Consider the following 15,317-nt stretch of genomic DNA (forward strand, 5'->3'; position numbering starts at 1 on the left):
TACTAATAGTATATAGATTTTGTCATGCACTTTCTATGTATTATCAAATTAGTGAAAATAATATAGATAATATCTTTATCATTTTCTCCATCTCACTCATATATATGTACTTTTGCTAAAATCTATATAGAATTAGTCATGCTCTTTCTATGTATTTTATAAATAGTAAAAGCAATATTTGTGTTAGGTTTTATGTCCAATCTTTTATTGCATTATTGCCAATGGTATAATGTCATTTTTAGATTTCTCATAAGATTTATCTCATCATTCCATGGTAAAGAATAATAATCACTTGAATACATTTTTGTAAAATATATTTGTGCATCAATGTCAAATCTTCCAAATGAATAGTTGGGATGTGAACTTCTTATTTGTGTAACTTTTGTGAATCAAAGATCCAAATAAATAAGTATGCATATTGGTGATTCTTGATCATTCCTACTTGTTACCTATTGTTACATCACATTTTAATCTATCTTTATTTCTAATATTTAAATTTAAAAAACAACAAAAATATCACTTGTTCTATTTTCTTCATATTATTTATCTCTAACATTTATTTATTGATTAACTTGTTTCTTTACCTCCTTGTGGAATCGACCGCCCATCTATACTACGACAACCGCTAAGTGGAAGTCACGTTTGGGCGTTAAACATGCAGCCAGAAAGGATTTCAGGAGGACAAGTTCCCCATTTGTGGGTTCTGGTAGGGGTATAGGCCCCATTGAGCAGAAGAGGAAGGTTCCTGACACCTTCCCAGTTCCAGGTCTTGATAGGTGGCCCCGTGGTATCTCAATGGGTCGTCTAGGTGGTAATGAAGCCTGGAAGTCTTACCCTGAATGCCCTAGATTCAAGAGGCGTCATTTGGGAGAGTGTAAGGTAAGGGTCTGCTTCTCTTGTGGTGTAGTGGGTCGTCTTAAAAAGGATTGCCCTAAGGAAAGAAAAGAAGAACCCAGGAAAGAGGAGAGGTGGACAACGAGAGAGCGAATGCAACACCCTGGATAGCAAAGACCGTTACACTGTGTGTTTATAAAGGTGCAAGACTTGCTAATCAAGTCATTTAGGTAGAAACGTGTTACTGAAACTATATTTGAACTAGGGTTAAAAGATTTTGGTTACAAAAGTTACATTTCACATAATTTAACATTTTGTACATGAGATCTCAAAAGAAATAGAGTTTAAAAGACAGTTTACAAAAATTCCAGGTTATTGTTTACCCAAAATGGCTGCGGATGACATGGCAGGAATTTTGTACATGAGGGTAACACTTGTCAGCGTCATTAAGAAGGGGTGTTGTTCGTCTGTCGACCAGCTCCTCGATGCTTCATCAAAGCTTAGTTATTAGACACGACCAGGATGGTCGTATGATTCAGTTTATTTCCTTAAACGATTGTAATCTTGTAATAACTACGTTGATTATTTCCTCTTTATTACCTTGATACGCGGATATTAAGGAGAGTTAAGGCCCATTGGCCCATGTAACCCCCCTTGAGCCTATAAATATACATGAAATAGCTCAAGGAGGGGACTTTTGATCTCTAATCTTTTTCCTGAATATTTAGAGAGAGAGCTATAGTGTGATTATCCATCGTTTTATTGTAATTCTCCCAAGGTTTGTGAAACTCAAGAACCCTAATTCTTTGATCACAGCTTTGAGATTCGATATCAATAATAGCACTAAGTGGATGTAGGTCATTACCATTCGTTGGGGCCGAACCACTATAAATCGTTGGTGTTTTCTTCTTTACCATTAGATTAAACTCTTAATTGTCGTCTCATTTTCTGTCGTTTTCTTTGACTCCGTGTCATTGGGCAAATCGAGGGTCAATAGTTATAAAAATGTATTGGCCACTCTAAGGGAAAATCAGACATTTAGGCTTCTCCCGTCTTGTATCACTCCTCGGCCGTGGCGGCCGATTAGCTGACTATGTACATTCAGCCTCAAAGCTCTCTAACTCGGGTCTTCACCTTGCCCTTGCCTTTATCTGCACCACGTAGCACCCGTGAGCCGAGGCCCAGCAAGAAAACCAGATAACAGAGCATAATCATCAATCAATCAATCAGATAACTTATAGAGCATAGTCATATATTCAGCAATCTATAATATTCACATAATCAAGCATTCATCATACCAAGTTCATCAAATTAACATTAATAACCAATTCATATATTAACCAGGGTCGACGCCCTTAGGTCGCATCCCCTTTTTATCCCACTGACTCTGGCCACCGAGCTCAGTGAATATTAAGCTGTCCTTAGCTACCAGTGGCCGAGCCGCGCCCTATGCGCAAATATTGATTCTGACACTCTTAGGCCGTTTATCACATGTCCCCATGGCATAATACCATCTCATGACATCACATATAAATATAGGGAACCCTTAGTCCCAACATAATCACATAACCGGGTGCAGTTTTCTTACTTTTAGATTCCGATAGCTTGATTAGTGAAACCGAACCTCAAGCACGATCCCATCTGAGCCCTGGCGTACACCTAGTCATAGCCATGAATTAGAACCATCACTAAACTTCAATTCCATAACCTAACCTCGGGACCAATCCCGAGCCCTCGGGAAGTCCTAATTCCACCAAACGGGGTGGTGGAATCAAACCCCGAGACCTCGGGCAAAAACCCTAAGAAATGATCCAAAAATCCACTTTTGAAGGTAGGGTAGCGCTACAGCACCACAGAGTGGGCGCTATAGCGCTACAAGTAGAGCCAAAAGCCCCCCAAAAACCCAAGCCTAGAACTGTAGCGCCCAAAGGCTAGCGCTATAGCGCTAGTCACAGAACCTTCAGCATTATGATTTTCTTCCTTCGATTTTCCTCGAGCCAAACCTTTATAGAACCCCTCCAAAACTCAAACATACACCAATTTTAGCCTACCAACAACCTAAAACTTAGCCACATGCACCATCAAACAAAGAAATCAAGAATTGAACTCAAAAACTCATAAACTCATCAACATAATCCAGAACTAACCCAGCAACTTAGATGATCAAGCTCATAATTTTCTCATCTTTGATGGGGAATTCGACCCTAGGCTATCCTCCAAACCTTCCTAGCTTTTAACTCCTCAATTCTTCAAGCTTAGTTTCCTCAACTTCCACCAAAAACCAAGTTTCAGAAATCCATTCCAACAAAACTCAGAAACTCAAGAACAACCTTAAAACCTTACCTTAATTGGGTGAGTAACTCCTTCTAAATCCTCAAGTTTTATGAAGGACCTTAGCCCCAAGCTCCAGCCCAAGTTCTCCCTGAGTTACAGCTCCAAAACTCCTCAAGAAATGGAGAAGAATGGTCTAAACCAAGAAAGAGAAAAGACCCATGTTTTTCCTACTTTCTTTCCTCCTTATTTTCTTTTCTTTTAGCTTCTACTTGTTTCTAAACATTCCACTAAGTCTGAAAAGGCTGAATATGACTTATCCCTTTTAGACCAAATGACCATATTGCCCTCCCATTAAAATCTAAACCTTAAAACATTCAAAGGGCATTTTGGTCATTGCTCCCAATTCTCGCTAATTCTTCGAGTGTCTCTAATAATTACCGCTTAAACCCCAACACCTAACCAATCACTAATTACTTTTCCTCAATGTCAAATGGTCTCCAATATATTTCTCAGATTCCCAGAAATACCCCCGAGCTCCCCCAAGCCGGGTCTAAATCCCTGCCATGACTTTTCCGCTAATCGCTCACTAGGATCGCCTTGAGTCACAAGCTACAAATATATCCAAATAATAATGTAGTCTCAACAATTTATCACAAATACTTACATTTATGCCCTCAATGGGCCAAAAATTACGAATATACCCTTTATAACCTAATCAGGGCCTACATGCATACTAATACTCATAATCATGCATCTCATATATCCAAATAGTCATATAAGCATGCTTAACACATAATTACACATTTAATCATTTAAATTCAAACATAATACAGTTGTGCCCTCCCAACACACTAATCAAGGCTCTTAAGCCTTATTAGTAATTTTGGGTTGTTACAACGAAGTCGAACCTTTTGGGTCGATTACTTCTTCTGATTGAGCAATTCTATGCGATTTTTGGGCTTCTAATTCTCAGCAGGTGTGCCTTAGTTTTTACATTAATGTTTAATTATAAAATTACAATCGAGATTAATGAGTATTATTTTATGTTTGAAGCGTATATCGAAGAGAAATAAAGAAGCTCGAGCAAAAATGACCATACCAGGAGGACACGGTTCCAAATCCATCGTTGCCCATGTTTATGATCACGTAAATTATAATAACCTATATCTTTACATTTACGAAAATATTATAAAGGTAACAATGTTTAAATAATTTGCTTTTTTAGATGGACCCGTCTACTGGCCAGCTTCCGGGCATGATCGACACATTCGAGCACATCCACAAGAAGAAGGATAAGTGGATTAGCGATGAAGCAATGACAAAACATGTAAGTTGCCTAACGTTAACTAATTTATGATAATTTAACTTTAAAAAAGTTTAGCAAATAATTAATAAATATTAATTATTAATTGGTTGGTGTCAATTAGTAATTATTTATTAATTATTAATTAAATTTTTAACAATTAAATCTTTATAATCTATGTGCCAATATTTTTATGATTAATGATTGTGGACTAAGAAAGAAAAAAAGAGCGTAGCTAATGTTGTTCCCGTATCAGGGAGCTTGTGGGCTAAGTTAGTTTGTTCATGAAAATCCATATCTAAATCACAAACATGCAAATATTGTTGATGTATATGTTTAGAGACGTAAATACCCCATTAATGGAATTAGCTGCACTTACTGTATATATCAACAATATCTTCATTTATTGTGATTTAGATATGGATTTTCATGACCAAATTAACTTTAGCCCACTTGCTCCCTAATACAGGAACAAAATTAATTACATTCTTTTTTAATCACTGGTCTGCAGTCATTAATGATAGGATGTTGGCAGATAGATAACAAAGTTATATTTTATATGTAATTATATTAAAAATTTCTAAGTTAGGTTTTCAAATAATGTTATATTGGAATTCGAGATATGTGCTTTTATTGTGCAGACTAAGTGACCGAGCGTCGAGCATCGCAGAGTACGACCCATGTATCATCTGCTGCTTCTTGTGTCGGCGATAATGTGGCCGGTTAGTTCCCGCCTGATATGGATATTGTCACGAATGTCCTTGGGCCCCGCTCGCGTTATAAGAAATGGTTTGGGGGGTTGCATAGGTTGAGGGAAATTGGCACAAAGAGGGCAACATCTTCATCAACTTCTCAAATGTCTGGGGAATTGCCACCTGAAGTGGACACCATTTTGCAGCAAACTCAGGACATTATGGAGGAAAATAAGAACCTAAAGAAGTATACGACTAAACTTGAGAGTCGTCAACGGCGTCAAAATGTCATGCTCAGTGCTTTGTTGAAGCAGGTTAGTGTATTGGCTCCTGGTTTTACTGTCAACTTACCAGAAGAGGATCCGGACGAGGAGGATGATGCTCACGGGGGCATGGATGATGAGGTGGGCAGTACACATTTGTAGAACTTTTTTATTTATTTAAAGTTTAATTGATTAGAGATTTAATTTACTAAACTACTTTTATATTTTCATGTTTGATAGAGATAATAAACATTAATAGTTATAATTTTTTTTATTTATTTATAAAATCTTAATTTTTATTTATTTATAATTAAACAATATTACTAAAAAATTAAATAATTATTAATATATTAAAAATAAAATTAGTAATATTATCAAAATAATTTATTTAAAAAATACTTTTACTGACCCAAAATTACGTTGGTAAAAGTCTCAACCTTTACCGGCGCAAAAATGCGCCACTAAAAGCAACATCTTTTGCCGGCGCAATATTGCACCACTAAAAGAAGCATCTTTGTCGGCGCAATATTGCGCCACTAAAAGAAATATCTTTGTCGGCGCAAATTTGCGCTGCTAAAAGTGTTTTCAACGATCCCGCGACAAATTTTTCGTTGGCTTATCCTTATTTTTCTCGGCGCATTTTTTCGTCGCTAAAAGAAACAATTGCCGGCGCAGTTCATTTTACGCCGGCAAAAGTCACATTATCGACGGATGTACGCCGTCACTTTTTGCTGACGCAAAAGCGCGTCGGTAAAGCCCAGGGAGCTTCCTCCATATCTTTAACATTGCGCCGGCAAAAGTCATGTTTTTTGTAGTGGCATAAGAAGTCGATCCATGGAGACTTGGATACTTTTGTTTTGATCTGTTGGCAACATTTTCCTTTGAGTGTGCCATGAACTGTGGAGTGGTGAAAAGGTCAACTAACTTCTGCCAACTCTCGTTGTCCACGTCCTCTGGTGGATTCTTTTTAGCTGTCTCGATATCATCATACCCTCCATGTTCATCGAAGTGTCTTTTCTTGCGTCATTTTCTATCCTTGTAGCGATCGTGAAACTCTCCATCAATCCTAGTCTCTATCAGTCGCCACCCAAGGAGAGCATGGGGAAGAATGAAAAATTCCTTAAAAAAATGGTTAGATTTTTGAAATTATAAAAAAAAAACATTACATGTGAATAAGTTGATAAATTTACCTCAAGCTTTTGCATCAATCCTATCTTGTGCTCATCCGGAACACTCTGCCATAAGTCATAATATAACGGGACATGATGACCAATAAGGTTACCAATAAGTCTCATGAACAATGTCCCAAAATCACCAACTGCTTTGTAGGTTCCCCCCTTCAGATCAAATTGTAGAGCCAACAGACCTTTATTGTCGTTGACGAGCTACTACAAATTTAGGGAGTGAAAATAGGCAACCAACTCTTGACGGTTAAGTTCCCTCCCTATCCTATAGCGACGACATGTCGTCGCTCCAGACTAACATATTTCACTCTTTTTTTTCCACGAGGACTCTACAGCGATGACAAATCGTCGCTATAGGGGTGCAAATAGGCAACCAACTCTAGGCGGTTGAGTTCCCTCCATATCCTACAACGACAACACGTTGTCACTATAAACAAACATATTTTCCTCTTTTTTTTTTGAACGAAGACCCTACAGCGACGACATGTTGTTGATGTAGAGTCAGTTCTCGCCCCTTGTTCCCTCCAAATTCCTGATACCCTGTCGTCACTGTAGGGTACCAGGAATTTGGAGGACCTGGTCGTGTGTTGATGACAACCCTACAAAAACGACCCTACAACAACGACATGTTGTCGCTGTAGCTTATTTTTTTAATAAATTAAAAAAAGAATTTTTCGTGGATTTCGACTACATATAGCGACGACTTTGGAGTCATTGAAATAGATATCGTTGCTGTAAAGTCTTTTTCTTGTAGTGAAAACATACAATTAAAACCAAGAATTTTTGTTATCTACACACTTTTTATATAGAAGAGATATTAAATTAAAAAAGTAATTATATAAATCATTTTTATCAACTATTATTTTTAAGGAAAATTGTTTATATTGATCAAATCCAACTAAATAATGCTACTTATACAACACTCATATAATTAAAGAAGTGATAATGAGAAAACTCGTGGGCAATACGTTTGCATTTGGTCTGATCAGACTCTCATCATTAGGTATCCACTTTCCCATTCTAAATATTAAGAAAATAACTGATTGTATTCTTTCAACTAGTTGGTTCAAGACATAATAACATCTAAATTTCACACTAAAAAAAATGACCACTTAGAATCGTTTTAGGCAACTATCATCAAATGAATAAACACATAGAGAGCTAATGGGAGGAACTAGTAGACAGCAAATACTTGATTATAAATCCTAAAATCCATGAGTTGTTTAGATGGATTGGATGCAAATAAAGAAGTAACCAAACTTTGAGTAAGTGTAATTTTAGGTGGAGTTTTTAATTTTAAAAACCCCAAACACTACATGGGAAATTTAGGCTACTAAGTTACAAAATATTATCTCCAAGAGAAAACAGAGGCTTAAATTGGTGGAAGAAGATAAGTGTGTTAAAGGAAAATACTTCACCTGAAGTGTACATGTTAGAAGACCTCAAAACTATGTGGAAATAATAGCTAATCCCTATAAAGATAACCCTTTGTTTAAGCAAAAATCCTTGCTCAAAAACGTAGAGGCAAGTTAAGTCAAAGTCATATATATTCCATCATATATTACCACATAAACTTTGCTTTGATATTGAAGGAGTTAAAATACAGAGCTCAGTAGTGGGAACAATAATCGTAAAAAAAACGACAAGAATAAAGGAAAACGACAATAAATTAATTAAATGACATTAAATGGAAAATGACAATAATCGTAAAAATGACACTAAACTGGGAAATAGCAAATTACACTACTGAGGATGTTGGTGTGCATGTTGCTGTGGATATGGTGGTCTATTTTGGACATGTTGATATTGTGGCTAAGGTGGATGATAAGGTTGTAGAGTATTTTGATTATTGGACCAGGAAAAATTAGGATAGTTCTTCCAACCTGGGTTGTAGGACATGGAATTTGGATTATTAGGTTGTCTCGGATAATTCCCTATAGCTTGTACTTCTTCCATGGGCATGTTATTCATATCTAGAGCAGGGCATTGGTTGGGTGGATGGTTTGTACCACACAATTCACATAGGTTGTGAACTTGCATAGCTTAAGATGGGAGTGTAGTCTTTTGTAATTGCTTTGTCAAGGCTGCTACTTGAGCAGTAAGCATTGATATGGCATCCAATTCCATCATTCCAGCCACCTTCTTTTGTTGTCCACTTTCAGTTGGCCATTGGTAATTATTCATCGCCATCTCTTCTAATAGCTCATACGCCTCATTAGCACTGTTACTCATAAAAGCACCTCCTGCCGCAGCATCTATAATTGTCCTAGTTGTTCCATTCTACCCATTGTAGAAATTATGCACCAACATCAACTTTTCTATACCATGGTGTGGACACTTCCTTAATACCTCCTTATATCGCTCCCAAGAATCATACAGTGACTCTCACTCCATCTGATAAAAGTTATTGATCTATCCCCTTAGTTTTGCAGCCTTCGCTGGAGGAAAGAACTTAGCAAGGAACTTCTGAGCTAACTCCTCTCATGTAGTGATAGAATTCGCCTGTAAGGATATCAGCCAACTCTTTTCCCTATCCCTCAGTGAAAATGGGAATAGCCTCAATCTTATAGCATCATCATTCACTTCATTCATCTTGAACGTAGCACATAACTCCAGAAAATTAGCTATGTGTAAATTGGGGTCCTCCGTTGGCATACCTCCAAACTGGACAGTTGATTGGACCATTTGAAGGATTGCGGGCTTAATCTCAAAATTGTTTGCAGCAATGATTGGAGGTCTAATGCATGAATGCACTCCTGTAACAGCAGGAAGTACATAATCTCTCAATATTCGTAGTCCTTGCTCCCTTGGAACCTCTGCAGCCCCTTGACCATTATTAGCACTGTTTCCCAAATTGTCAGCCATGGTAAACTCCAATCTCCTGTTTGTTTTCTGGTTCTGTTAGCACGTTCTTTCAATTTCCAGATCTATTGGTATAATCTCCTTTTGTCTACTGCTTCGCATATACCAATGATTTATGAAGCACAATAGAACCTTGATCCAAATAAATATTAAACAGAAATAAAATAACCAAATTAGAACAAATAACAATTAATTGTGATCACTACAAAAAAACCTTACTTTTGCCGGTGCAAATTTGTGCCGGCAAAAGTCAAGAATTGCGTCGGCAAAAAGCCACGACGTACCCCCGTCGATAATGGCACTTTTGCCGACGCAAAACGTAATGCGTCGGCAATTGTATCTTTTGGCGACTAAAAAATGCGCCGGGAAAAAAATTTGTCGCGTTATTGTGGAAAACAGTTTTAGCGGCGCAAAAATGCGCCGGCAAAAGATGATTCTTTTAATGGTGCAAAATTGCGTCGGCAAAAGATGTGTCTTTTAGTGGCGTGTTTTTGCGCCGGGAAAGGTGGATATATGTAGTGACAAATTTTTGCGCCGGTAAAGGTTGAGATTTTTGCCGACGTAATTTTGCGCCGGTAAAAGTATTTTTTAAATAAATTTTTTGTTAATATTATTAATTTTATTTTCAATATATTAATATTAATTAATAAATTTTGATTTTAATATATTAATAATTATTTAATTTTTTAGTAATATTATTTAATTAGAAATAAAATTAAAATTAAAATTTTATAAATAAATAAAAAAATTACAACTATTAATATTTATTGTCTTCACCAAACATGAAAATATAAAAGTAGTTTAGTAAATTAAACTTTAAATAAATAAAAAAAAGTTCTACAAATGTGTACTGCCCTCCTCATCATCCCCGCCCCCGTGAGCATCATCGTTCTCGTCCGGATCCTGTTCTGGTAAGTCGACAGTAAAACCAGGAGCCAATACATCAACCTGCTTCAACAAAGCATTGAGCAGGACATCTTGACGCCGTTGACGACTCTCAAGTTTAGTCGTATACTTCTTTAGGTTCTGATTTTCCAGCATAATGTCCTGGGTTTGCTGCAAAATGGTGTTCACTTCAGGTGGCAATTGCCCAGACATTTGAGAAGTTGACGAAGATCCTGCCCTCTTTGCGCCAATTGCCTTCAACCTAGGCAACCCCCCAAACCCTTTCTTATAACGCGAGCGGGGTCCAAGGACATCCGTGACAATATCCATATAAGGCGGGAACTGACCGTCGGCATTATCGCCGACACAAGAAGCAGTAGATGATACAGGGGCCGTACTCTGTGATGCTCGACGCTCGATCATCTTAGTCTGCACAATAAAAATCACGTATCTCGAATTCCAATATAACATTATTTAAAAACCTAACTTATAAATTTTTAATATAACTACATATAAAATATAACTTTATTATCTATCTGCCAACATCCTATCATTAATGACGGCAGACCAGTGATTGAAAAAGAATGTAATTAATTTTGTTCCTGTATGAGGGAGCAAGTGGGCTAAAGTTAATTTGGTCATGAAAATTCATATCTAAATCACAATCATGAAGATATTGTTGATATATACAGTAAGAGCAGTTAATTCCATTAATGGGGAATTTATGTCTCTAAACATATACATCAACTATATTTGCATGTTTGTGATTTAGATATAGATTTTCATGAACAAACTAACTTAGCCCACAAGCTCCCTGATACGGGGACAACATTAGTTACATTTTTTTAATCTTAGTCCACAATCATTAATCATAAAAATATTGCACATAGATTATAAAGATTTAATTGTTAAAAATTTAATTAATAATTAATAAATAATTACTAATTGACACCAATCAATTAATAATTAATATTTATTAATTATTTACTAAACTTTTTTAAAGTTAAATGATCATAAATTAGTTAAGGTTATGCAACTTACATGTTTTGTCATTGCTGCATCACTAATCCACTTATCCTTCTTCTTGTGGAGGTGCTGGAATGTGTTGATCATGCTTGGAAGCTCGCCAGTAGACGGGTCCATCTAAAAAAGCAAATTATTTAAACATTGTTACCTTTATAATATTTTCGTAAATGTAAGGATATATGTTATTATAGATTTGCTTCAATGTTGTTTAGCAGGGTATTAGAATACAGGTGTGGGCTAAGTAAATTGATAAATAGTCTTGGTGATCGTATTGAAAATACGAGTAATTTACGTGATCATAAACATGGGCAACGATGGATTTGGAACCGTGTCCTCCTGGTATGGTAATTTTTGCTCGAGCTTCTTTATTTCTCTTCGATATACACCTCAAACAGAAAATAATACTCATTAATCTAGATTGTAATTTTATAATTAAACATTAATGTAAAATCTACGACATACCTGCTGAGAATCAGAAGCCCAAAAATCACATAGAATAGCCCAATTAGAAGAAGTAATAGACCCAAAAGGTTTTGACTTCGCTCTCTCATTATCCACCTCTCCTCCAACCTCTATACCCAGTGTTTCTTCATCGTGTGATGCCAATCAGTCAGATGCTTTTGCATTTGTCTTACCATGGCATCGTTGATTACTGGATTGTCTTGTGGATAAATAAATTTTTCCTAAAATCACAATTAAATTTGGAATTTTTTAAAATATTATGAAATAGACAAAATCTTTAATAGTGAGTTATTAAAGATGTAAAAAATGCTTACAGATAGCCTCTGCCGAATAACTTGGATATCAGCTGGTTTTACTTGTTCCCAAGCTAGTGTAGATGGGGGTACGGTGTTACGCAAATAACGAGCCATGGAATTGTTGAACCACTTGCTGTACGTTTGAATAGCTTTTCCAGTTTGTGCATCAAACTCTACTTTCAAATGACTAACTTTTTTGGTGGCCAACTTCTTCTCGATATTGGCACCATAATAAGCTCCCCTGCCCCTCTTGGAGCCATCACCTGTGTCATTACTTGGTTCAGGCATTCTACATTAAAATATTCATTAATTAACTAATTCAAATTATGTATGTCTGTTGTTTTTTGTTATAAAATTAACATTTTTTTTTACTTATGGTCTTTCTTAACCTACCCTATTTCAACCTAGTGGATCCCTTGGAGATAGTAAGCAGTCATGTACTTTTCCACATTAAACATCTTGCAAAAATGAGGAATAGTAGATGAATACATTGGCTATCCCCAAGGCATCCACTAGGTGCATGTCTATTACTTTTTATATATATATATATATATATATCAAATTAACATTTTATTACTTATGGTATTTCCAAACCTACCCTATTTCGACCTAGTGGACCCCTTAGAGATAGTAAGCAGTCATGTAGTTCTCCACATTTTTTCAAAATGTTTATCAAACATCTTGAAAAAATGAGGAGCAGTACATGAATACATTGGCTATCCCCAAGTCATCCACTAGGTGCATGTCTATTGTTTTTTGTTATAAAATTAACATTTTATTACTTATTGTCTTTCCCAACCTACCTTATTCTGACTTAGTGGATCCATTGGAAATTGTAAGCAGACATGTTCTAATACTCATTTTTTCAAGATATTTGATGAAATATCTTGAAAAAATGAGTACCAGTACATAAATACATTGACTATCCCCAAGTCATCCACTAGGTGCATGTGTACGGATATCTTATACTACCATTAATTAATGATAATAAATAAATTTTTCATTGAATTAAATAAAATTTTACATATATTTGTTCAAATTACATATCACTGTCCTCATCATCACTAACTACAACATCATTACAGACACCACTATTACTATCACTATCGACTAGAACATTGTCGTCATCCTCATCGTCTTCATACTCGGCCAACGTGTCGTCTTTAAATTCAACTTCATCATCGACAACAAATTCATCTGAACATTCGCCAACCAAATCATCGATGTTGTACACTTCAGTGGCATTGACATCAACCCGATCATACTGAAGATTATAAAAAATTGGAAGTTCTACCCACAATTGAAATGAAGAAGAATTAACTTCTTGGAATATTGGTATATCATTTGTGGTCTTAGTTTCATCAACATCAAAATTTGAGAAATCCTATACATTCCTCGGAATGTATTCATTAACGAGCCTCCAATCATCCTCATTTTTCACATCTCGAAGATAATACACCAACTTCGCTTGAGATGCGAGAACGAAATGATCATCTTTATAACATTCTTCCTTCACATATACGATCGTAAAATTGGATTCCACTTTAATTCTACTTGTATTGAACCATCTACATTTGAATAGGACAACACTGTAACCCATCAAGTAGGACAATTCAATTACTTATTCCAGAACTCCATAGTAGTTCACTCCTTCCTCACTTGACACCATTACACCGCAATTTTGTGTTTTAAGCTTCATATCACAACCCTGAATCACAAATTTCACACCATTCACTATCATACCTGGATATGAGAACACGGTGCCGCTTGATTTGTTTGCGAGAACATACAATTCATTATTCACTTCAGTAGGTGTTGACTCATGCAAACCGTTCACCTATCAATATTAACATTGAAAGTTAGTTTTGGATTGATTAAGTGGGGTTTCAGAAAAGAATTGACTAATATACATACTCTTTCTCCTTTCAAAACAGTGCACAGTCATGCTTGCAAGCATCGATGGACTCATATCCCAATCCAATACATCGCAACTTTGCCTTCGCCTCATAGTTAGACTTAGGTAAAATTGTTCCGTCAGGCATAGCGTCGACTAACAATTCCATCAAACCATCAAACTAATGGTTGCTGCACTTGTTAATAACTTTCAGATGCATCAACTTCACCAAGAAGTTCAACGCAGAATACTTTCGGCAACCCGGGTACAAGTCACTTGGCATCTCCTTAAATAAATTGTCATACTTGTCGCGATGTTGAACATCATCTTGGGGAGGATCATTATAGTTTCCAGCGAGAACATCATCTTTGGCGTAAACATCCTCCAGGATATCCGCTATCTCATCTCTATCATGATCTCGTACCACATCTGGTGGCGGCGGCAGCGCCTCTCCATGGTAATGCCACACTTTGTAGGACTGTATGATGTCATTGTTGAATAAATGCATCGAAATTGCATTTATAGGCTGGAACTTAACATTCCCACATTTCTTGCACGGACAACGAACCAAACCCCGACCGTTCACCTGATTTTTAGCGATCTCGAAGAACTCCTTAACACCATTTCTATACTCCAGAGACCAATGATTCCTCGCATTGATCCAGCTTCTGTCACTCGCCATCTTTAAGCGAAATATTTCAGAAAATATTAATAATTGTCTTAAAATGAGGGAAATGATAGTCAAAATATTTCATGACTGTTTGTCTCCCTAATTATCACTAAGTGATAATAATATCCTATCTCTGAAAAAAATAATTATTTATATTTACCAAAGAAAATGTAGCTAATTATTAATTTTTACAATTTTTTTAAATCATTTACTTATTTATTACTTTTCTTTTAAAATTAATTTAATTATACATTAATTTCATTTTGTAATTTTTTTATTAAATTCTTCAATTTGTATTTGATTATTTACTTAATTAATAACAATTTTATTATATTTATATTTTACTTAATTATATTTTATTAAATCATTTATATTTTTAACTTTTTTCAATTACAAAACATCTAATATTAATGTTAAAATTAATTATTAATTATTATGATTGGTAATTTTATTTTATTTAAATTATAGTTAAAAATTATTTTTTTGAAGTATTTTTTAATTATACTTAAACTTTTATTAATTTTACTAACTCTAATAAAATTTGGGTAGCATAATGTCTATATTTCAAACTATCCCAAAAATTTAAAAACCTACAAATTAAACACATATATAGCCAGAATATTCCCAGATCATACAAAATATATATATACATTAACAAATACATCAATTTAC

The 15,317-nt window shown here is 35.5% G+C and overlaps 1 non-coding gene across 1 annotated transcript; it reads left to right on the plus strand.

Moving 5' to 3' along the window:
* Positions 1–8,870: 8,870 nt before the first annotated feature.
* Positions 8,871–8,977, plus strand: LOC133792881 (small nucleolar RNA R71). The gene has a single exon (XR_009874352.1). It is a non-coding gene; the product is annotated as a small nucleolar RNA R71 (small nucleolar RNA).
* The last annotated feature ends 6,340 nt before the right edge of the window (positions 8,978–15,317 follow it).

The sequence above is a fragment of the Humulus lupulus genome, chromosome 7 (assembly GCF_963169125.1).
Source record: "Humulus lupulus chromosome 7, drHumLupu1.1, whole genome shotgun sequence".
Lineage (NCBI taxonomy): Eukaryota > Viridiplantae > Streptophyta > Magnoliopsida > Rosales > Cannabaceae > Humulus > Humulus lupulus.